At 43.8% G+C, this 26,089-nt stretch overlaps 1 protein-coding gene across 1 annotated transcript in view; it reads left to right on the top strand.

Moving 5' to 3' along the window:
* LOC146579867 (Fc receptor-like protein 5) overlaps window positions 1–26,089 on the top strand; it is a 97,113-nt gene that overhangs the window by 27,814 nt on the left and 43,210 nt on the right. The gene's annotated exons all lie outside the window — the stretch shown is intronic.

The following is a 26,089-nucleotide window of genomic DNA, read 5'->3' as shown; positions in this document are numbered from 1 at the left end:
GAGACGCGAATGTGCACGCGTCAAGTTAGGGGCGTTTGGGGCTTTTTTCTCGCGCCCATCGCGTTCGGTGTGAACACACCGTTACAGGTTGTGCAGGTGGAGACTGACTTGAGGAGAAGGCAGTCGAAGTGGTCTGGGTATACAGAACCCGAGAGTCCAGAGGAAGCGTTTTCCATGAATCTTTGAGGCAGGCAGGTAAATAGATATCCAAAAGAGCTTGGGCTGCGACTGTGATTACACAGTAGACCGTCATCAGGAAGTGGTGAGTATTGCCAGGAGTGAAATGATGAACTGGATGATTCCTGAAAATCATCCACCAGGTAGCCATATAATAAAAACTATGCCACCCAGGAACTACTTGGTGGCCTCACACTAATGCAGGTTAGCGGAAGATCAGGTAAAGACTAATTTCTCAATGAGTCTCTCTTATATGCAGGCAGCCCAAATTGGCAACAGGTGCAGATCATGGATGGAATGAAGTAGCACCGCCCAGAAGTCGAACCTCCAGCTCTATGGAAAAAAACAGCCACTCACCCGGACCATGACAATGACATGACAATGCAGAAAAGCCTGTTTATTTCCCCTTTAGAGCCGGTCGGAGCGGACACGCTCCATTTTGCGTAACTATTTTTAAATCCCGGTAGCTCTGCAACCACGTAAGCTAGCGCAATAATTTTTTGTCATATGAAACCGGAGGAGTTGTACTTACATCTTATGCCATCAGCTTGTCCTCGGTCACAGTTTCCTTCCACATATAGCTTTGCAAAAACTGCATAAAAAGCACTTGCAGCAACAAAAACATAATATTCCAGAAACACGCTTTGCCGATCCGATCAGCTGTTTGTAACACTTCCTAGTCCATCAGCGTGAACTGTCGCATGTCCGCCATGACCTGTCCGAAACCGGAAGTGACGTCATTTTGCGGAAATGTAGTTTTTTACGATCGGGGCCTTATGAGCCTATACTTGTGTTTTTAAAAGTTATGTTTGAGTTTATGACTTTCTGTGTCGTTTCTGGGATGCTTAGGACTCATATTGCACTGCTGGAAATAGTTTATTTTGATGGATATGCTGTTATTTTGCAAATTTGCATTATAATATTTATTTTCGTTTTTCCTGCAGTGTATGAAAATTGGTGTATTTCAAAAATAAAACTATGAAGACACTTAAAATAAATTTCCTGTCGCGGGAAACTAGTTTGTGCAACTTTTTTGTATTTACAGTTTTGAGGGATAAGCCTCTTAAATTTCTCTAACTAGAAATATATGTTAAAAAAACAAAAATGATTTTCAATTTTTTTGTAGTTTATTGCACTTTTTTGCAATTTATGTAATTACTATGCCCTTATTGCATACATATTATTAAAGTTTGGGCTATAATGGTTGTATTGATGTATAGCAACTTGAAATGCTCCCAAAAATGGCTCCACAGCATGTAAAAATATAATATAAGCTCTGGCGGACTTGATTCTATGGTAGGTCTTAAAGGGTTAAATGTTGACACACTAGTATGGAAAATCAATATGTGGGTTGAGTAGCAGAGTTGAATAAGTGGATTGTGCCCATGAAAAACTTTCCAAATCTCTGCCATGCCAAATGACTTATTCTGGTATTGACTTTCATTTTAAGCTTCTGGATGCAAATAATCAAGTGGCTGAAAATTCCTTCACATCAATGTGAAAGATTCATTGCCAATATCAAATACTTCTATGGGTTTTCTGTTTTTACTGTATTTAGTTTCCAGCGGTGTCGTGGACAGGCCTTGGGGCCCAGGCTGAACCAGTAAAGTCATTGTGCCCCCTCAGTTGAATTCTAATTAAGTGAACTAGAAGTTAAATGAATTCATACAGTTTGGTAGGGAAAAGACCCATATCACTGAAAAGTTACTGTACTGCTCAATTCACTTACCCAGTTAAGCATAGTTTAGTTCTTCTGTTGCAATGACGGTACAAAGTTGTACTAAATATAAAGTTTTTAAATGCCAAACCTTGACCTCTGACAGCACTGAAAGTGGCAAAAAAAAAAAAAAAAACAACCAACCAAACAAACAAACAAAAAACTTTAAGGGTCCCATTTTAACTACCCAATGGTTTCCTGTGGTTGTCCTTTAGTTATTTTCTGCTTGTTGACCTAAGTAATTATTGTAGATGGTTCTCTGTGTGCAAGTAAGAAAACTACTGACTAAAATATTGTAAACCCAAATTCAGACACAGTTCTAAAACCTTAAAAGTAGCTCTTTATAGTGAGTTTAAGTTAAAGTTAAAAATAAATACATAAATAACACTTTACGTGAGAAGGAGTCCACAGTGCCACTTGAGCAGTAACAAATGAAAGATAGCAGAAACTCACTGAGAGCTATTTGAGGAGTGGAACCAGTGTGAATCTAAGGGGAGGAAGTGAAACTAAATGCGAGGCACAAAAGACCACCTGCTATCAAAGTATCTGTGGATGATCACAGCCATAGAAATAGCAATTCGAAACAACAACATTGCAGTGGAAGTGGAAGCAGAGCAAATGTGAACATAAGTTTTGGCCTTTCTGTGCAATGCAAAGCCGACATCTGCATGGAGGAGAGGAAAGCACTCACATTGCTTAGTAATGACAACAACATTATCATCCTTCTGGAAGACACGGGTGGGTGCACAGTTTTGCTAAACCAGAAAGACTATCATGAGAAAATTTTGTCACTGCTCAGGGATGAAAATACATATGAGCCCCTGAAACGAGATCCAGGAAGTGGTTACAGGAAGAGGGTGATAGATTATCTGAAGCAGTTAGAACAAGACAATGCTATTGACCGGACCTCATACACAGGCTATAAACAGGGAAATCTACACCAAGTCTGCATGTTTTACCGAAGATACATAAACAGGGTGTAGCTTTCAGGCCTCTATGATTGTATGTGTTACAGCCAGGTGTCCGGAGACAAAGAACGTGGACCCATATGAGAAACAGTGTGGAGGGCAAGGATTGGTTTTCACTAGTTTATTGTGTATTTAAAAGTATGGTGATGAGGTGTAAATCTAGGAGCTCTGGTTCAGCCGTGTGAGTGATTAAGAGTCTCTGGGCAAAGGCACTGCAACAAAGGAAAGAATTATTAATGATTTGAGAGGGGAGAGAATTAGGAAACTAAGCAGCACTGGTGTGGAGGGTGGCTCACTGGTGTCTGTAGGTGAGTGGATGTGAGAAGGGCATGCAACTGCCAACCTGTTTTTCCAGATGTACCAGAAACCAGTAGGCAGGAGGACAGGCAGGTGAGTGTTCCACAGAGTGAGATCAGTGGCCACGGGCTCGTGGCATGGCTACTTTAAAACATGGAACATAGGGTGTTCTTAATAAAAGCTGCATTCCTGTAGTTGAGTGATGTATGAAACACAGGAAATGCAGATCAAAATAGAGATCCCCGTCTCCTAAGATAATTAACAAAGCCAAAAAAGTAAATAGGCAGACCAATAAAAGCTCAATAAACTAAACTCAAAATAACAACTAACAAAACCTCAAACTAAATGGCTGCCATATAGCCAACTAACAGAAAACAATTAAAAAAAACTCCAAACACGTGCCAGGCAAGGAACCATGTGGTTTAGTCAGCACTTTGCCACACCTTTTGCCAACCAGGAAGAAGATGCCCAACCCCCAAGTAACTCAAACAAAGAAAGATGTATTAATATAACAGAAACAGAAATTTGATAATATATGTGTGCACTCCATATAAACAATGTAAGGTGTGATGGAAAAAGTAAACTAATTAAATAAAGAAAGAATACATTGGACAATAAGTAAACAATATTTAAAGTAGCGACTGCAAAGTACAAAGTGCAAAGTGCCACGGATACAAGCGGCAGAAATGAGCTTCCTCCGAAGGGTAGCTGGCCTCTCCCTTAGAGATAGGGTGAGAAGTTCGGCCATCCGGGAGGGGCTCAGAGTAGAGCAGCTGCTGCTCCAAATCGAAAGGAGCCAGCTGAGGTGGTTCGGGCATCTGACAAGGATGCCCCCTGGGCGCCTCCTGGGTGAGGTGTTCCAGGCATGTCCCACCGGGAGGAGGCCCCGGGGCAGACCCAGGACACGCTGGAGAGATTATATCTCTCGGCTGGCCTGGGAACGCCTTGGTGTTCCCCCGGATAAGCTGGAGGAGGTGGCTGGGGAGAAGGAGGTCTGGGCCTCTTTGCTTAGGCTGCTCCCCCCGCGACCCGGCCTCGGATAAAGCGGATGAAGATGGATGGACTGCAAAGTAAACTAAAGTGAAGAAAACGAGTGGTGAGGTGTGGAGCTTACCATGTGTGGCTTGCCATCACAGAGTGTATTAAATACATTTAGTCTACCTTGACTCTGGCTTTTTTCTTTTTTTTTATGACTGACTGGTTGTTTAAGGAGCTTGGAAAGAAAAGACTGAACAGCCACTTCATAAATGCATGGCACAACATAGAAGAGCCACCTCAACGGGACAAGACTCGGCTGACCATCTCCATCTAAAGGTCAAAGGTCACTCTTTCGAGGATGCCAGTGTTCACATTTTGAACAGAGAGGACAGATGGTTTGAAAGTGGAGTGAAAGAAGCCATTTATGTCAGGAAATCACATGATAGGGTGGGGCCAGGTTTCACAATGAGCTCACCCAAAACCCTGGCTGATTGTGACCTACACCCATTTTCACACCTTGGCTCATGTGATTAGGTAGAGAATCATTAGGGGGTCCTTTTGTCCCTCTTTGGGGGGAAACTCCCACAGGGTTTAAATCTGGGACTCTCCACCATTTGACCTCAGAACTGAAGAAGCTTCTCGGGTGAGAGGTGAAAGTCTTCAAGCAACTTCAAGAAGTCCAGACGCTTTTCTTTCCACGCTCCTTAAGCTTCAATGGCCCGGATGACTGAGAACCTTCACAGACAGACAGACTGGTCAGAATTGCTTTGCATTATTTATTTGGAAATATTACCTTGGCGGGGCGTGATCACTGATGCCGCAGCAGGGAAGGCAGATGCATCTGTGCTGCATCGCAATCATGCTTAGCCAGCTTAAAATCTGTGTAGGGTTCTGTGTTTGGGGTTGTTATTGATGTGTTAAGCTGACAGTGGCACAGCTGCAGCCGAGTGCATAAAGGAACTGTGACAGTGATGATAAAAGATGCAGCAAAGCATGAATGCAGCAAAGCCAAGTCTGCTGTGGCTTTCACTTGAAATTCGTAAGGAACACACATCAAAAAGGAACACTGTGTATAATTCATGTGCATGCAGTCTGCATGTGTTTTACACAGATAAACCACACTTAGTTTTCAGTTTGCTAGTATTTTCACTCGTGCAATGACACTGTGCATCATTTACAGCAATTCACATATTTGAGTCCCCTCATTATTGTAATTTTAAGTTTAGATTCTAGTTAAGTCTGAATCTAGAATCTAGTTCTAAATTGATTAGTAGTTATTAATCGTTATATTGATGTGTAATGATAAGCCTGATAAACTGCAGTGACAACAGATTGTAAAGATTTTCACAGTACTGCAATGACTGGACCTGACTAGTTCTGCCTGCCTACCAGATGCTGATGGCTGTGGACCTGTCACTATTCTTTCTGATCAGAAGTCAACAGCGTGCATTTCTGTGAAACATTTTAGCAGTACAACTTCAGTAGACTGAATGTGGGCAGAAGGTTAACTCAAAAGTGATTTTTTGAAGTACAATCAGGAACATGATTGATTGAAGGTAGAATGCTCCAGTGTTTATTTTGAATGCCTGCTGTTGAGGTATGATTTGGTTAAACTAATCCTATTTATTCGTGAGATGCTCCAAAATCATATTGCAGATACGCCACTGATTTGTTTTTAAATCATCTACTTTAATGGTTTTGTAATGTTTTCTTTCTGTTAGTTTTGGTGTTATCAGACACCATTAAAAGTTAAAGGACCTTTGGTGGCCCAGATCTGGTTTGCTGAGGAGAGGGGAGAGGAGAAAAGTCTTCAAGCAACTTAAAGAAGTCCAGACACTTTCCTTTCCAAGCTGCTTAGACTATGAGTAAACCCTCACTAGGTTTTGGATAAAGTGTAACCTCACAAACCTGACAAACCTGCATTTGAAATGTTGGCTTCCGTAGCAGTATAGTATTGTAACATGGCATTTGGGTCTTCTAACTAAAATAGGAAAATAGGAACATGAATAGTGCCATCATTGCCAGACCTGACCCACATCTGGTTGACATACACCCTGCCATGACACCAGTCAGTCAGACGTTCCTCGGCTTGATGCCGGATCCGGACCAGACCTGTTTTCTATGAGCCTGGGCCACATAAACCAAACCACAATCGGGCCAGATGTGGCATGCCATCACATAAATAGTGCCATCTGCACCAGGCCTGGCCCATATCTGGATGACATACCACTTACCATGCCAGAAGTCAGCCAGCAGTGCCGGCTTGACACCAGATCTGGGCCAAACCTGTCTGCTATGTGGGTAGTATATCTACTTCTTGTTATTGTGCCTGGTTTACATGCTTTTGCGCTCTCTTTCTCCTTTACAGAACAAAAAAAAAAAAGAAGCAGAAAAATTGAACACTTGCTAGATCTAAAGATAGGCCAGCTGCAACTTGTGAATGTCAGAGCAGAAATGTGTGAAAAGGTTTTGAGTATTCTTATACACGCTAGCCAGTGTGTGGATGCTTTGTGTCACCAAAGTGTGAAATAAGCATGCATGCAGAAGCTCCAGTAAGCTGCAGCACCAGCAGAGGATGGTACTTTTTTCATGCTGACTCAAAATAAAGTCATGGAAAAACATTTAAAGAAAAATTAATTGCTAAGGAGCCTGGTTTGTACTTCATACCTTCCTTGGTCACTAGTGACTTGTTGGCTTTAAATTGATATAGCTCTTCTGCATGTGTGTCCATTTGATGCTTAGGAGACTCAAGGCGTGACATCCGCAAATAGACCTACGTGTCTATTACATACTTTGGTGTGATATCGGGTTGCACTTTGATGTAGAAAAATATGCTTGTATGAATGGGTGTGCGACAACAGAGGTGGCAAAACAACAGATATTTTGTAATTAAGCAGAAGTGCAGATACTAGTGATGAAAAATAATCCAGTAAAAGTACTGATTCAATGTCTTTAAAAAAGTGCAATCTCTGAAATGTACTCTAGTAAGAAAATAAGAAGTGGGTCTTTGGAGAATATTACTACTAGCTATTTTTGTGTGAAGCTAACTGAACCTTGTGCTACATCAATGTAACAATAGAATAATACCAGTAGATGGGAATGCAAACTTGATTTTTTGTCTAATTTTTAATTCTAATTTACTCAGCTCAAATCGTTTAGAGAAAGATTGAGCAGAAAACAAACAAACAAACAAGAAACAAGGAAAACAAATTAAAAATTCCATTGCCTCCAAACAGGATAATGAGTAGAGAAGATGTTAAAGTCAGATTCAGCAGGTGGGAGAAACCTAAAATCAGTTTTAGTGGCTGAGCGTGGGCAAAAGAATCACAATTTACAAAAATCTTTATAATTTCTATCAAGCGCTGCAGTAGATTCTTGTAATCTACTTAATCTTAAACTGTGTTCAGCTGACCTGCTTTTTGTGGATTTACATAACTGAATTCAACAAGATGTCAGATGTTTCATGAGTTGTCCTGGCTGATTTCCATCCTCTTCACTGACAGTACACTGTTTATGCTGTCTTTATATTTTACAATAGACAGTCAGTATAATGGTGGAATTCAATCAATGCATCTCAGCATCATCAGCTAAAATTCATATGACTCCCTGCAACACTTGATGTAAGTCTGACCATGAAAAAACATAATGTCACATGCACAGACCTAATATCTGATTTAAACATTTACGTTAGGTTGTTTATTTCTTGCCGTTAGCGATTATATTTTACCTCCCTAAGTGTCTAGCCGTGTCTTGTGTTTTGTGAATCTTGTCTCTGTTTCATTCCTCCAGTCCGTAGTGTCAAGGTTCAGTCTGTGTGTTCTTTTTGTTCAGTGTCAAATCCATGCCTCTGTGTGTGTTTCCTGTTTTATTTTGATAGATGACAACTTGTCACGTAAAATGTTACCCCCTTTAATTTTGCTGTGACACCGAGACAAATCCTGCTAGTGGAACTGGTCACACCCACAAAAACAGCAATTTGAAACAACAATATTACAGACGTGGAAGCAGAGGAACTACGGATGAAAGTTTCGGTCTGTCTCAGCAATGCAAAGCCCCCAGCATCCAACATCACCATGGAGGAGAGGAAGGCACTCACATCACTTAGGCTACGTTCACACTGCAGACGAAAGCGCATCAAATCCGATTTTTTTGACCCTATGCGACCCATATCCGATCATGGTATGACAGCGTGAACGGCACAAATCCGATCTGGGTCACTTTTGTATGTGGTCCTGAATCCGATACATATTTGATGTTTTAGAGAGCGACTGCTGTTTGAATGGTCATGTCGCATTAAATCTGTCTTTTACGTCACTGACACAAGACAGACGCTCCGGAGAAGACATCGTGAATGCTTCCTGGCCATCCAGCGTAGATGTCAGTGAAACTGTTGGGAAGACAACGTTGGAGAAACGTGAACATTTTATCGGTACTGTATAATCTGCAGATTCTGACAGAAATCTGCAACAATCCTTTGAAGCACCGCTCCTCTCTAAAACAGCAATAAGGATCATTATTAGGTTATTTACATTATTATGTAAATAACAAAATAACTTAAAGCAAAAATTGGGAAACGTAAAGTCCGAAACAAGTCTTTACATTAAGGTCCATCAGTCAAGCAATACTGTTTGCTCTGGGTCTAAACAGAGTCCGTTGTGTGTGATGTCTTCTTTTGCGCATGGGGGCCACTTTGAGGGTTCACACTAGAGCGCGTTTGCTGTCGCATTTTATTTGTACATTTGTATTTGTATTTGAACAAGCAGACAAAAAAAATCAGATTTGATCAAAAAATTTGAATTGAGCATTAAGACCTGCAGTGTGAACGTAGGTGCACAGTTTTCCTAAACCAGAAAGACTATCATGTCACTGCTCAGTGATGAAAATACTTATGAGCCCCTGAAATGAGATCCAGGAAGTGGCTACAGGAAGAGGGTGATAGACTGTCTGAAGCAGTTAGAACAAGACAAGGCTATTGACCAGACCTCATACCACAGGTTGTACCCAGGGGAGTCTACACCAAGTCTGTATGGTTTACCATAGATACATAAACAGGGTGTAGCTTTAAGACCGATTGTCTGTATGATCAACTCGGTCACCTATAACAAGTTTCTGGCTTCGATCCTCAACCCGCTGGTGGGCAGCTCTGAACACCACATCCAGAACACTTTGGATTTTGTTGAGAAGGTGAGAGATGTCATTATAGAGGCAGATGAAACCATGGTCTCATATGACGTTACATCTCTCTTCACTTGCATCACAGTCACGGAAGCGTTGGAGGTAGTTTGTAAGAGATTACAGGATGACCCCAACTTCAGCAACAGGACCACTCTCAGCATCGACCAAGTGTGTTTGCTTTTCAAACTGTGTCTTCATTTCACCTACTTCACATACAAGGGTCAGTTCTACAGGCAGAAACATGGGTGTGCCATGGACTCCCCAGTTTCACTCAATGTGGCTAATTTGTACATGGAAGAAGTGGAAAAGAGGCCTTTGCTATCCTACCCTGGAACACCACCTGGCGTGTTGGTTCAGATATGTGGATGACACCTGGGTAAAAATTAAATCTCAGAACGTGCCACAATTCATGGATCACATTAACTCGGTGTACCGACACATCAACTTCACAAGGGAGGATATGAAAAGTTGCATGTTAGCCTTCTTAGACTGAGATTTTCATCAGTAATGGGGAACATCTAAAAGCTGACGTGTACCGTAAACCTACACATACTGATCAGTATTTAAGGTTTGACTCTCATCATCCACTGGAGCATAAACGGGGTGTCATCAGGACACTACAACACAGAGCGAACACCATCCCCACAGACAGAGTGGCCAGGGAGGCAGAAGATGTTAAGTTATGCTGCTATAATAAATACTTCAAGTTACGTCGTGGTCCGAGTATCATTGTTATACTAGTAACCCGGAGTGAAGATATAACAAAAGTGGCGACGAGGACGACTGGACCGACGCTGCAGTCCGCTTCGGAGTTTTGCACTTTTTTTCTGCTGATGCCTCGTGCTGACTCGGTATTAGACGGCGCCGGGGTGAGGACGGGGTGCAGCGGTGGATGCCGATTTTTTTTCAGCGAAACGGGGAGGGATGAGCAGCGGAAAAGACGACGAAGGCAAACTCCGTAAGTGACGCAAACCAAAACGTAAACGGATTAGAGAGACGTTACGAAGAGGAACAGTGTGAGGGGAAGAGTGCCATTCAACCAGGAGCCGAGTAATGGCTGGAGTTATTGGCCCTATCGGTCCCTTCGACGAAAGCACGGAGCAATGGAGCTCATATACGGAGCGTTTTGGATATTTCGTTACGGCTAATGACATACAGGATGCTAAAATGGTGCCCATTTTTTTGAGTGTGATAGGCCCACAGACTTTTACCCTGCTAAGGAGCCTGCTGCAGCCAGCAAAGCCAGGCGATAAAAGTTTCACAGAGATCGTGGACACACTGACCAAACACTTCTCGCCCAAGCCCCTCGTGATCGCTGAACGGTTCAGGTTTCACAAACGAAACCAAGAAGAGGGTAAGTCTGTCACAATGTTCGTTGCATCGTTACGCAAATTAGCGGAACACTGTGAGTTTAAAGATGTTTTAAATGACACATTAAGAGACAGACTCGTGTGTGGTTTAAGAAATGAAGCTGCACAGAAGAAATTGCTCACGGAAAGTGACTTGACTCTTGAGAAGGCAATTAATATCAGTGTGACCATGGAAATGGCGTCGAAAGAAGCCCATGCGCTACATGCTACAGACAGAGTACACAAACTAGACAATGGTAAAGCAAATGCACAGGGACCATGTTTCCGCTGTGGCAAGTTAGGACACCTTGCTAGTGATTGCTGGTGCAAAGAAATGGATTGCAACAACTGTGGAAAAAAAGGCCATGTAGCACGGGCATGCAGAAACAAAAAGTGCAAAGCTAAGGGTTCAAAGCCTGGAAATAAAAGAGGCACTGCAAAATTCAAAAAAGAAAGACATGTTCGCACAGTTAAGCTTCATGAGGACAGAGCAAACGATTCCTCAGATGAAGAAGTGTTGTCTGAAATAAATACTGTGCGAATACTGAAGGTGGATGAAACCTCAGACGGCTTTTGGGTCAAGCCCAAACTGGAAGGACATGTTGTAAAAATGCAAATTGACACTGGGTCAAAAGCATCATTAGTGTCATATAATGTCTATAGGACGTGTCTGAAGCACCTTCCACTCAAACCCTCCGACACAGTATTTAAAGGATATACTGGACATCGAGTGCCTATGAAAGGAATGGCAGAGGTGACTGTTCAATACAATGGCCAAACTGCTAAGCTGCCTGTGTATGTTACGCAGAAGGACTGCCCTGCTATAATGGGACGTGTGTGGCTCAAAACAATCAGACTCAACTGGCAAGAAGTGAGAAAGCTGTCGCATGGTTCCTCTCAGCTACAGGCCATATTGGGAAAACACCAAGAGGTTTTTCGTGAAGAACTGGGCAGCATGAAAAAAATTACAGTGAAGCTGCATCTCAAACCCGACAGCAAGCCAGTCTTTATGAAGGCTAGACCTGTGCTGTACGCCATTCGGCCCAAGGTGGAGTCTAATTTAGACGCATTGGTCAAGAATGGTGTTCTGGAGCCGGTTACGACCAGCGAGTGGGCCACGCCCATCGTTCCAGTTCCTAAAAAGGACGGCGGAATCCGGATCTGCGGAGACTTCAAGGTATCCGTGAATCCTGTATTAACAGCAGAGCAGTATCCCCTTCCTCTGATTGATGACTTATTTGCTGGTCTGAGTGGAGGACAAAAGTTCAGCAAAATAGATCTCAACCAAGCTTACCTGCAAATGCACGTTGAAGAGCAGTCACGTGACATGTTGACTATTAACACACATAAGGGACTTTTCAGATTCTGCAGGTTGCCTTTTGGCATCACATCAGCTCCAGCGTTGTTTCAGCGAGCGATTGATCAAATCCTGAGCGGATTACCTGGTGTGCAATGCTATCTGGATGATATCCTGTGTACAGGAGCAGATGATGAAGAGCATCTGCGCAACTTGGATGCGACCCTTCAGAGGCTGAAGGAATACGGATTGAGAGTCCGTAAGGAGAAATGTGACTTTTTCCAGTCATCTGTGGAATATCTAGGGCACGTGATTGATGCAAATGGACTTCACACTGCGCCTTCGAAGATCACAGCAATCGTGGATGCACCCCCACCACGAAATGTCAGCCAGTTAAAGTCTTTCTTAGGACTGTTGAACTACTATGGACGGTTCATACCCAACTTGGCATCACTCCGGAAACCGCTGCATAACCTGCTACGCAAGGAGGAAGCATGGGAGTGGACAACAAGCTGCCAAGAGGCCTTTCAAAAGGCAAAGGAGTCACTGACTGCATCTGAGGTGCTAACCCACTTCAATCCTAAGTTCCCAATTCAGCTTGCCTGTGATGCTTCTCCCTATAGGGTGGGGGCAGTGATTTCCCACATTCTCCCAAACGGCGAAGAGAGGCCAATTGCATTTGCATCAAGGACATTAAACACGGCAGAGTCCAACTATGCTCAGCTGGAACGAGAGGCGCTGAGCATTGTATTTGGTGTTCGGAAATTCCACCAGTACCTGTACGGTAGGAAGTTTACGCTGTTTACTGACCATAGACCTCTCACAACCATCCTGGGACCCTACACAGGGATTCCATCTCTCGCTGCTTCTCGTCTCCAGAGGTGGGCGTTGATATTGTCAGGACATTCTTATGACATCAAGTATCGCAAATCGGAGTCGCATTGCAATGCGGATGGGTTGTCCAGGTTACCCCTCCCTGTCAAAAAACCTGTCTCTGACACTGTTGAGATCCTCTACTTCAGGGAGGTAGAGACTGCACCTGTTTCGGCTGTGCAGGTAAAAAAGGCGTCCAGAAATGACCCTGTGTTGTCAACAGTGCTGGACTGGATCATCAAGGGTCTTCCTGCTAGTAAGGGTGTAGACTTGAAGGCTTTCCTGGGAAAGTGGGCGGAGCTTTCTGTTCAGGCGGGATGTTTGCTGTGGGGAAGGAGAGTCATCATTCCCATGTCATTGCGACCAAAACTGTTGAAGCAACTACATGCAGGACACAGTGGAATAGTGAGAATGAAGGAAATAGCGAGAAGCTATTTTTGGTGGCCAAATATGGACAAACAGATTGAGGAGATTGCAAAAAACTGTTCATCGTGTCAGATGGTCCGGAACAACCCACCACTTGCTCCTCTCCATCCCTGGGAGTTCCCACAGGAGCCATGGCATCGAGTGCACATTGACTTTGCAGGTCCATACGAGGACAAAATGTTTCTTGTAGCTGTTGATGCACACAGTAAATGGCCTGAAGTGACCATCATGAAATCAGCCACCACTGAAAGGACCATAGAAGCACTAGGAGAAATGTTCAGTAGGTTTGGATCTCCTACTCAGATAGTCTCTGACAATGGACCTCAACTGGTTTCACAGGAAATGGAGACCTTCCTACAGGCTAATGGAGTGCAGCACATTACGTCAGCTCCATACCATCCTGCAACGAATGGTCTTGCAGAAAGGTTTGTTCAGACAATGAAACATGCACTGAAAACATCACAAGGCCAAGGAACACTGCATCAGAGACTGCACAAGTTTCTGCTTAACTACCGGAATAGTCCACATGCTACCACAAGGACATCTCCTGCCAACGCAATGTTCAAGAGAGATCTGCGCACTACCTTTGATCTTTTGAAACCCTCAACTGTGCAGGACACTGTACAAAAACAACAAGAGAAACAAATCATGTACAGGGGCCAAAAGGTCAAGGACAGAGTCTTCAGCACCGGTGAGTCAGTGCAGGCCAGGAACTACCGAGGAGCACACAAGTGGGTTCCTGCAACTGTCATTGCACAAACTGGTCCAGTTTCATATACAGTACAGGTTGCCGATGGAGTGTGGAGAAGACACGTGGATCAGCTACTCCAGTCTGCACCAGTGTCTGCAGAAGGGTCTTGCGGAGATGTTGAAAATGCACTCTTCGACTCGTCAGCCCCTTCACACACACAACAACAACAACAACAACAACCTTTATTTATAGAGCACATTAAAAGCCTTAGGCATACCAAAGTGCTTTACAAAAACCAATAAAATAATACAGTTAAGAGCATTAAGTAGAGAACTCCACCGCATCAGGAACAGTGGTTCCCACTGTAAATGAGACTGTAAGAGAGACCGAGACATCTTCGGTGTCAGGTACAAGGGCTCCACGAGAGAGCACACAGACTGACGTTACCACAGACCGCCGATACCCCAACAGAGAGCGGCGGCCTCCTGTTCGTCCGAGTTATTAGATGGCACCTGACCCAAGTGAACGGGGCAGAATAATCCCCATGGGTCATGGGGGAGGTTGAGGTGGTCTACCCTCACTCCCAAGATAGCAATTAAAAGAGCTGGTGTTGTAATCTGACAGTTAATGAAAGGTGAAATGTTTGTGAGGCTATTACTGTCATGTTCCAGCGAAGACAGAAGTTTTTGAGTAGATCACCTGTTAGTCTGTAGTACATCCTTTGTAAGAGGGGAGGAGATGTTGTGTATTTTGGGTTATAACAGGACCCGTAGCATGTCATGCCCAGGTGCATGATGGGAAATGCTTTAGGCGGTTGCTCGGGCTAGCTCCATGTTAAGTTATGCTGCTATAATAAATACTTCAAGTTACGTCGTGGTCCGAGTATCATTGTTATACTAGTAACCCGGAGTGAAGATATAACATACGCCCTTTATGTTCGCTCATCTTCTGTAGGGCTGGCTAGATGCTAAAGTACCGCAACCTCAACTTGTGGACACCTGCAGTCGTTCGTTTAAAACCCCCGCAAAAAATAAAAATAAAAAACACTGGCCCACTGTAACCCCTGACTACAACTTACTTTCTTCTTCTGGTGAATGAGTAATTCAGACACATGTTGTATGGCAAATGGACTAATTCTTGAACAGCTCTTTTCTACTACTAGACTTGAGCACTCAAAGCTCTTAACGGACGGAATTTAAATTCAAAACAATTTAAATTCTTTAGATTCATTTCATAATAATTCATGTTTAAATTCCATTTACTCCAACATTACTCCAACTGGATCCTGTACATATTGTTCACTTTGTGAAAGAAACTCCGTCCCGGGTCTGGTCCGTGGATCGGGTTTCCCCGAGGCGTGGGCGTCTATAAGCAGAGTTTTGTCTTTACCCTATAAGATTCAAAATTATTCTTAAGTAACACTCAGCTATATATTCTCAAGTAGCACTCAGATATGCCGTCAGCGGGTTAGTTACGACGTCGGGAGCAGTTAGGAGAACAAAATGATACAGAGACTGTTCAGGTTGCTTTCCCAAAATCAACTCAAAGTTTTATTCTTTTGTGCAGCAGTATTTATAGGCAGAAAGTTCATGTGTCAACAAGTTTCAAGTTAAAACCATATAAGAAAGGTCCCCCAGCTCTGAAAGAGGCCTTCTACAATCGTATCTCAACATACCTTTGACAGGTCCGTTAAACACTAAACAGTTAGAATCCTTTGTTCTACAATTGCAGTAAGATGCACTCTCAAGGCCTATAAATCTTATACAGAGGTCTCCTACATCCGTGAGTTCTGACACAACCCAGATGGTCTTCACATAAGCATCTTCTGCAAGGGAGTGATAAGTAAAAGAGTGATTTGTTGGTGTTTTCCCTCCAACCTTAGTATCTACTTTCACACCATAAAATCTTGAGTTGACAAAGCAAAAGAAAATGATGGTTAACATAAAGAGCCTTGTTGAGTCACAGAATCTTCTGTCTAATATCATCAGAAAAGCAAAAAAAAAATACCCAGTAAATGCTCCCATAATACTAAAATATCTAACACTTTGCATTGGGGACTTGTTTGCAGGGGTTAGTAGCAACTAGGGATGGGTATTGATAAGATTTTCACGATTCCGATTCCATTTTCGATTCTGTTTAACGATTCGATTCTTTATCGATTCTCTTATCGATTCTTTTTAAAAAAGGAGAACACTAAGGTCGATTAGCTTAGAACTTTGTTTTATATCTTCTCTTTGAACAAGATAGAAATTTAGGAGTAACATGGCCTTACAAACCCAGCAGTGAGATCTTAAGAGATCCAGCCTATGGCTCTTCAATGTGGTGTCACAGGGACCCCGGGGAAAAAAATTGTGAATGTAAAATAATAAAATAAATATTCTTCTGTAGCAATAACAAAGTGTAACATAAATTATTCTGTAGCAATTACACAAGAATATCCAGTAATGTCCCTGCCTACAATTAAACACATTCACTTACCGAAAATCGGGGGCATCTGCTGTGGCAAATGGGTGCAAGCCTTTGACCACAAACTTAGTCACTGCTCGGTAACATTAGTCTATCCTGGCTTGAAAGGAGACGCTACCGGTAGACTGCAGCGAGAACTGCCAGCGAGCGCCAGCCAGACTCTGTCTCTCTCATCATGGTCACCTAAACGCACAGTAATGGCAGATAAGGCAGATCGCGCTAACATAATATGCACTGTTAGTTGATTATTTACCTTCCGCATTAACGGGAGAGGATGTGCAAACATTACCGCTGCTGCTGGGTTGAGATTCACGAGTCCGGAGCGGAATTAAAAACACGACATTCATTTAAGGTCATCGCGTGTTTTGTGAGCAAATGCTTTTGCATATTCGTAGTGTTTCCTCCCTTAAATGAAGTATCTACTTTGCAAGTATTGCAAGTTGCCCTGTTGTCATCCGTTCTTGTAAAGTATAACCAAACTTTCGAGCGTCTGAGCCGCCATGTTTCCTGCCAGGTAAATGACGCTCCGCAACGTGGTGACGTCATTCGGGGCGACTGGAATCGATAAGGGAATCGTTTGCAAAAATGGCAAACGATTCCAAGGAATTGAAACAGTGGGAACCGGTTCTCAACAAGAACCGGTTTTCGATACCCATCCCTAGTAGCAACTGAAATCTTATTTACATTAAGTGTGACTTCTGTTTCTTTAAAGTAGAACACTTTGAAATTATCCTTGGATCAGAGTGCTGCAGGACCTAATGTGATGATGGAGCACACTTTGCTGGGATTATTCTGTAAGTACACTGATTTTCTATTTTTGAGTTTCACCATTTATGGAAAATATTTTTCTGCTGTTTCTCTGAGACTTTGGTGGCATCTAATTGGTGATTTATTTATTTATTTTTAAATTTCTATACTATTGCAAGAATTACATTTATTGCAGATAGCATTTTTAAGTAACTTTGTTAGAGGTTTTTTTTTGTCTGCAAATTTCATGTCAGTTATTTTTTTGTAATGTTTCCAGTAGAGATGGCACTATACCACTTTTTTATGTCCAATACCGATACCGATATCATAAATCATAAGCCGATACCGATATGAATCCGATATAGTGTTTTTTAATCAATAAAACTGTTTTTTTAATATCTTGCTGCATTTTGCATAAGTTCATACTCAAGTTTAAATAAACAACAACACTAAAGCTATTCTGTTATACCTGTATGTAAAAAAATACACTGCACCCAAATTATTTCATAGTTCAGCAACACTGATCAATTTAATAAACTTAAACCTACTCCATCCTTCCTGATAGGTTTGTAGCATAAACCTATTCGCTGGAACGTTAAGGACAATTCAACTACACAGCAAAAAGCATTAAACACCAAGTAGGCAAAGTTCTTCGTGTTACTCATGCATGAGGAAGAGAACCACAACAAGCGCCGTTCCTTCGCTTGACCCCAGTTGCTCTCGTCTGCTCCCCCGTAACACTGCTCTTTTATTGAGGTTACATGAATATACATAGGTTCATTAACATATGACGTCTACATACAAACAAAGAGTACCTCCTATTCTCGTATTTTAAAGAGTACTTAGCAGAAATATTAAGCAACCTAACTAATAGGGTTGCAAACTCCCAGCAAAAAAAAAAAAAAAATAGGGAACCACCCTCTACCTCATGATGCTTAATCAACATAATCAACCTTAATTTGATGCACAGAATTAAATTATTTTTCAAGAATAATTAAATAGATTCAACATCTTTCTTCAACAGAATTGCAGACTGCACAGATCGTACCTTCCCAAAGGAAAAAGTACTATAGCTTACTTAATAGTTACTATATACAGTAATGGACTTCTATACATTTTACATCAGATTAAAACTTTGGGTTAAGATTCAGATAATTATTTATTAAAAGCTAGACATTTTAAATGAGAGTATGTCTTTGTGCCCCCTTTTCCCTGTTCATGCCATATTGGCCCCCCTGGCTAAACTTTGCTAGATCCGCCCCTGCACAGTTACCGGCCGTCAGCTGCGTAGAAAAGGATCCTGGTGTAGAAAGTAATATTAAATAAATTTTAACAACAGCTTATCAAGCTTAAACGTGCTGCTGTTGTTCAGCCGCTGGTTTCCTCTTTCTGGCGCGAACTGGGTGATAAACAAACATGAGAGACGGAGTTGCGACAGAAAAGCCGATCAGCTGATCATTGATCAGTTTCATGACTGAAGTAGCAACAGGAGAGAGAGGCAGTCGCTCCATACATTTGTTGTTAAGCTTAATGTGGGAATGCTTTACAAACATTCAGAGATGAACTTACACACTTTACTTCTCTCTGGGATAACTTCCTTGGAGATGAAATGCTGGTTTGGTAGCGAGGCTACAAATACACACAGCACGCATACTGCTGCGACGTGCTAAGGTTATGGGCCGAGTTACCCCATGTCGCAAGTTTTGTGAGCTGCTTTTTTGATATTTAATGGATCGGATTACACTTTTTATTTCTCTCCAATATCGGATCCAGTAATTTAAGTCAGTATCGGACCGATACCGATAGGTAATATCGGATCGGTCCATCTCTAGTTTCCAGCCTGTGTATCATTTTACAGTAAATGGGTACAAACATATTGATTGGGGCATCTGAAAAGTCCCAGTTTGTGACTTCAGTTAATGAGTCTGAGATTCTTATTTGATTTTCTGAGGTTCATAATCTCTTAATATTAATATTTATTCTAGTGCTCAGAACATTGTTCTCTGGAAATGCAGAAGGTGAGAATATTTTTTTTTTCATTTCTGTGTTTTGTTCATTCACGTGTTTGGTGTTTACCTTTTCCTAACTCCTTTGTTCTCATATTTGATATACTTTTTTTTAATGCATTTTGTATGTAACATTTCATTTAAAATATCTGCACACACCACAGATTTTGATCACATTAGAAGATGTTAAACTCACCACTGAGGCTAACTGTGTATGTTTATTGTAGTTTGTTGCCTTTATACACCTCATCTTTTTTTTTTTTTAAAGCTTATCTTCTCAGCAGACTGAGAAAGTAATCCAGCAGAAACCACAGCTTAGAAGACAAGAACAATCACACATACAGATAGTTATAGTTTTATTTCTTCTCTGTGATTACCCCTCTTCTTCAGTTTTAAAAGTCTCTGACACTTAACTTGAGCAATATAGATCGACTGACTGAATTGCAAATTGACCTTTCCTGGGCAGCGTCGTCTTTATTTTTAGTTTTTAATATGTCACTACATAAACTCAATAGACATCCACATGTGTTGTAATCTCATGACTCCAGTGTGAGTCTTATTTTAATTTGTATTACATATTCAGTGGCGTTTGATTAATTTCTTTATGTATTTTTGTTTGTTTACATGTTTGTTTTTATTTTCGATTTAAAGAACTCAACGTGAAGGCCACTCTCAGAGCAGACAGAAACATCATACCAGCAGGGGGCAGTGTGACACTGACCTGTGATCTTAAGGACCCTGATGACTTAGTTTATCAGTGGTTCAGAGAAACCTCATCTGGAAACAAGTCCAGTATAGAGGATCAGTTTGCTAGAGTGATCAGTATCTCTAAAGGAGGCATCTACACCTGCAGAGGATGGAGAAAAAACACAGATTTAATCACAACAGAAAGTGATCCCGTCACTATTCAGGAAACTGGTATGTTTTAAAATTTCTTTTGGAATAAAATATTTGGATTGTGTGTGAAAGTGAGTGATATATCAAGGAAATGTATAGTCTTCTTCTTCTTCCTAGCAGTTCATATCCCGCGATGCAGGGTCCGCTGTAAGGAAATGTATAGTGTGGACAGTGTAATGTGTCACATGCAGGATTACTAATTTCAGTTAGGTCAAAGTCAAAAGTCAAAGTCAAAGTCAACTTTATTGTCGATTCTGCCACATGTACAGGACATACAGAGAATAGAAATTGCGTTACTCTCAATCCCTAGATAAATAGCAAATGAACATTTAAATATATTTAAATATAAAAGTGATTAAAAATGCAAGTAAAATAATTAAAAAGTAAAAATTTAAATAAATACAATTTTACATATAACAAGAAAGCTATACAATATACAATATAATGGGTAAGTGACATTGAGTGTAAACCAGGCAGAGTAGTGCAAATAGGCAAATAGTGCAAATGGAGATTTAGTAGTGTACGGTAAGAGAAAGTGTAACAACAAAGTCTTATGAGGTAATGGCAGTCCAATGCTCCACAAAGTGACTGGTAACTGGTGCAGGCCAGTGAGTGAGTCAGAGAGTGTGTGTGTTTGTGTGTGTGTGACAGAGTTCAGTGAGACCGTGGAGGAGAGAAGGGAGAGGGGGCAGAATCGGGAGGGAGTTAAGCTTCCTGACAGCCTGATGGATGAAGCTGTCCTTCAGCCTGCTGGTCCTGGCCTGGAGACTCCGCAGTCTCCTCCCCGACGGCAGCAGCTTGAAGAAGCTTTGCATTGGGTGCGTGGGATCAGCCGCTATGCAAAGGGCTTTTTTAGTGAGACGGGTGCTGTAAATGTCCTGGAGGGAGGGGAGAGAGACACCAATGATCCTCTCTGCAGCTCTCACTATGCGTTGGAGGGTTCTATGACAGGACGCATTGCAGGCTCCAAACCACACAGTGATGCAGCTCGACAGGATGCTCTCGATGGTGCCTCTGTAGAAAGTGTACATGATGGGGGCTGGTGCTCCTGCTCTTCTTAGTTTGCGGAGAAAGAAGAGACGCTGCTGTGATTTCTTGGCCAGTGCTGTGGTGTTGTACGTCCAGGAGAGATCCTCTGTGATGTGCACACCCAAGAACTTGGTGCTGCTCACTCTCTCCACAGACGCTCCGTCAATGGTCAGAGGAGCATGTTGGGTGTGCATTCTCCGGAAGTCCACAACAATCTCCTTCGTCTTCTCCACATTCAGAGAGAGATTGTTGTCAGCACACCACGTGGCCAGGCGTCTCACCTCACTTCTGTAGTCGGTCTCATCCCTGTTGCTAATGAGACCCACCACCGTTGTGTCGTCCGCAAACTTGATGAAGAGGTTGGAGCTGTATGATGGAGTGCAGTCATGGGTCAGCAGAGTGAAGAGGAGGGGGCTCAGCACACATCCCTGCGGGGCCCCCGTGTTTAAAATGATGGTGCTGGATGTATTACTGCCAACCCGTACTGCTTGAGGTCTTCCGGTGAGGAAATCCAACAGCCAGTTGCAGAGTGAGGTGTTGAGCCCCAGCTGGACCAGTTTTTGAATGAGCTGTTGGGGGATTATGGTGTTGAATGCTGAACTGAAATCTATGAACAGCATTCGAACATATGAGTCATTTTTGTCCAGGTGTGTGAGTGCCGAGTGGAGTGCAGTGGAGATGGCACTGTAGGTGTCTGTAGATAAATTAGCCTAATCAGTAAGTTTGATCAATATTTTAAGAAATTTCTTCCTGAAGTAATCTATATCTTTAACAGCAAGTCAACCCAGAGCCACACTGACAGCACAAAGGTCAGTCATACCAGCAGGGGGCAGTGTGACACTGAGCTGCTCTGTGGAAGGCTCTGCTGGCTGGAAGTTTGACTGGTTCAGACGTGATTCAGGCTGTATCCCAGTTCAGGGTCTGCAGCCTTAAAGTACGCAGCCTCAACGATCCTCAAGGGCCGCGTACTCAAAGACCGCTAAGGCCGGAAGTGCGAGGCTTGTGTAATGGGACGTTCTAGCCTCCGTTGCGCTGATACTGTTGTTTGTCAATAAAGTTAAAAAAAAAAAAAAGCCTCCGTTGCGCTGCCCAGGTTGCCTAGCAACCATGATACTAACCACTGGAAACGTGTCATAGCTTTGTTTGACAGAAATGAAGGAGAAAATCTTCTGTTCATTTGTTTCTTTCTTTCTACATGAGCTTTGATCATTCTCTGTAAGATTAAGCTCAGCTATTGAACGGCGTATATTTTAAAGTAAAGGCTTTAAAACCAAGTTAGTACAAACGTCACTAATGTCACATAACTTTGCCGATATGTGGCCAACAGTAATGTTTAATGTTCTTCGTTATTAAACATTTGCACATAAATAAGTGACATAATATTCAGTACTTAAAGTGTACTCTTTGGCCGCCCGTCATCCGCCGTTTTTTTCTGCAAATTTATCCACACCCATCGCCGCGCTATGCATTCTGGGATATGTTGGGCCACGAAGTCTACACTGCCACAGCCTTAAAATTCAGGGAAATGAAGGACGCATTTCAGGGCCGCATTTCGAGCAGCCTTTGAATTGGGACAGCCTTCGGCGCGCCGCTGTGACGTAATCGGCCTTGAAATGCGTACTTTAAGGCTGCAGACCCTGAATTGGGATACAGCCTCAGTCTCTTCTAAAGCTCAGCTCATGAGAGGAAATGAAGCAAACAGAGTTATTAATGTCTCACAAGGAGGTCTGTACCACTGCAGAGGAGGGAGAGGAGATCCAGTTTACTACACAGAGGAATGAATTAATCATCTAATACAATACACACATACAACATGCTCATAGAAATCTATCCAGGAACCCAGAGTGATGTTAAAGTGTTTAAATCCCAGCAGCTTGAGCCTGACTTCAGCAGGTAACAAAGACAGTGACGAGCAGTCAAGCCTAGAGCATTGTAGCCTCCATACCTTTGAACAGCAGAATCACTGTCCCTTTGAAGTGCTTTTGTGCTGGTTTTCACCTTTGCTTTCTTTCGTTGACTTTGTGTTCACGTGTTTCAAGACTATCCATCCATCCATCCATCCATCCATCCATCCATCTTCATCCGCTTTATCCGAGGCCGGGTCGCGGGGGCAGCAGCCTAAGCAAAGAGGCCCAGACCTCCCTCTCCCCAGCCACCTCCTCCAGCTTATCCGGGGGAATACCAAGGCGTTCCCAGGCCAGCCGAGAGATATAATCTTTCCAGCGTGTCCTGGGTCTGCCCCAGGGCCTCCTCCCGGTGGGACATGCCTGGAACACCCCACCCAGGAGGCGCCCAGGGGGCATCCTTGTCAGATGCCCGAACCACCTCAGCTGGCTCCTTTCGATGTGGAGCAGCAGCTGCTCTACTCTGAGCCCCTACCGGATGGCCGAACTTCTCACCCTATCTCTAAGGGAGAGGCCAGCCACCCTTCGGAGGAAGCTCATTTCTGCCGCTTGTATCCGCGATCTCGTTCTTTCGGTCACTACCCACAGCTCGTGGCCATAGGTGAGGGTAGGGACGTAGATCGACCGGTAAATTGAGAGCTTCGCTTTTACACTCAGCTCCCTCTTCACCACGACGGACCGGTGCAGCGTCCGCATTACTGCAGCTGCAGCCCCAATCCGTCTGTCGATCTCCGGCTCCCTTCTCCCATCACTCGCGAACAAGACCCCGAGATACTTGAACTCCTCCACTTGGGGCAGGAACTCATCCCCGACCCGGAGTGGGCACTCCACCCTTTTCCGGCTGAGAACCATGGCCTCAGATTTGGAGGTGCTGATCCTCATTCCCGCTGCTTCACACTCGGCTGCAAACCGTTCCAGTGTGAGCTGGAGGCCCTCACCCGATGAAGCCAACAGAACCACATCATCCGCAAAAATCAGAGATGAGATTCTGAGGCCACCAAAGCGAAAGCCCTCCGCCACTTGGCTGCGCCTAGAAATCCTGTCCACAAAAATTATGAACAGAACCGGAGACAAAGGGCAGCCCCAGCGGAGCCCATCACCCACCAGGAACGAGTCCGACTTATTGCCGGCAATGCGAACCAAGCTCTTGCAACGGTTGTATAGGGATCGAATGGCCCGTAGCAATGGGCCAGACACCCCATACTCCCGCAACACCTCCCACAGGACACCCCGAGCGACACGGTCGAATGCCTTCTCCAAGTCCACAAAACACATGTAGACTGGTTGGGCAAACTCCCATGCACCCTCAAGTATCCTTGAGAGGATAAAGAGCTGGTCCAGTGTTCCGCGACCAGGACGAAAACCGCATTGTTCCTCCTGTATCCGAGGTTCGACTAACGGACGAACTCTCCTTTCCAGCACCCTGGCATAGACTTTCCCCGGGAGGCTGAGGAGTGTGATCCCCCTGTAGTTGGAACACACCCTCCGGTCCCCCTTCTTAAAGATGGGGACCACCACCCCGGTCTGCCAGTCCACAGGTACTGCCCCTGAACTCCACGCAACATTGCAGAGGCGTGTCAACCAGGACAGCCCTACAACGTCCAGAGCCTTCAGGAACTCAGGGCGGACCTCATCAACACCAGGGGCTCTGCCACCAAGGTAACGACAGCGAGACCTGGAGGGGCGTGATTGGGAGGAACGGCCTCCCTGATCTGAACCCGAGCGGTGCTTTGTTATTGGACTTCTGTGCTAATCACAGTTTGGCTATAACGAACACCCTGTTCGAACATAAGAGTGTCCATAAGTGCACGTGGCACCAGGACGCTCTAGGCCGTAGGTCGATGATTGATTTTGTAATCGTATCACCAGACCTGCGACCATATGTTCTGGACACTCGGGTAAAGAGAGGGGCTGAGCTGTCAACTGATCACCACCTGGTGGTGAGTTGGATCAGGTGGCGGGGGAGGACGCTGGACAGACCTGGTGCACCTAAACGCGTAGTGAGGGTGTGCTGGGAACATCTAGCAGAGGCCCCAGTCCGCGAGATCTTCAACGCACACCTCCGGCAGAGCTTCAACAGCATTCCGAGGGAGACTGGGGACATTGAGTCCGAATGGACCATGTTCAGCGTCTCCATTGCCGAAGCTGCTGCATTGAGCTGCGGCCGCAAGGTGGTTGGTGCCTGCAGTGGTGGTAATCCCCAAACCAAATGGTGGACACCAGAGGTGAAGGGAGCCACCAGGCTGAAGAAGGAGTCCTATCGGGCTTGGTTAGCCTGTGGGACTCCGGAGGCAGCCGACAGGTATCGACAGGCCAAGCGGAATGCGGCTCGGGCAGTGGCTGAAGCAAAAACTCGGGTGTGGGAGGAGTTCGGAGAGGCCATGGAAAAAGACTTTCGGACTGCCTCGAAGAGATTCTGGCAAACCGTCAGGCGTCTCAGGAGGGGAAAGCGGTGCTCTACCTGCACTGTGTATAGTGCTGGCGGAGCGCTGCTGACGTCGACTGAGAAAATTGTCAGGCGGTGGAAGGAATACTTCGAGGACCTCCTTAATCCCACTGACACGTCTTCCGAGGAGGAAGCAGAGTCTGGGGATGAGGGGAATGACCCGCCAATTTCCGGGGGCGAGGTCACTGAGGCAGTTAAACAACTGACTAAAAGACTAAAAGAAAAAATTAAAAGTGTGTTCTCATTAGGATTGTAATTTGTGTTGCCTGGTTCCAACAGCCTGGTTGGAAGCAGGTAGAGCCATACTGGTCTTGACGGGTCCCAATTTATAGCCAACTCCATTCAGTCTTCAATCAATGATCAGCCTCCACCTGGAACTTACATAAACAAAAAACAGCAGAGAAAATAAGCAATGCAAACTTTTTTTGTATTCATCATTCCCTCCAAATTTATTTCTTATTTCTCCATGTTTGTTGCCTGTGCATAATTTAATGGTCACAAAATTTTGCATCGTTAACGGAATTTTGATTGACGCACCACAAATTACTGAATGCAGAGTTCTAATTCTACTCTAATGGTGCTTGTTGCTGGTTATGCTTTTATATGAACAGTTCCCAGTAAGCCCACTGTGACCCTGCAGCCATCC

The sequence above is a fragment of the Mchenga conophoros genome, linkage group LG3 (assembly GCF_057382185.1).
Source record: "Mchenga conophoros isolate Kocher_MC1m ecotype Shallow Benthic linkage group LG3, M_conophoros_male_GT1.1, whole genome shotgun sequence".
Taxonomy (NCBI): domain Eukaryota; kingdom Metazoa; phylum Chordata; class Actinopteri; order Cichliformes; family Cichlidae; genus Mchenga; species Mchenga conophoros.
The sequence above is the reverse complement of the archived record's forward strand: the minus strand, read 5'-3'. Positions and strand labels throughout refer to the sequence as shown.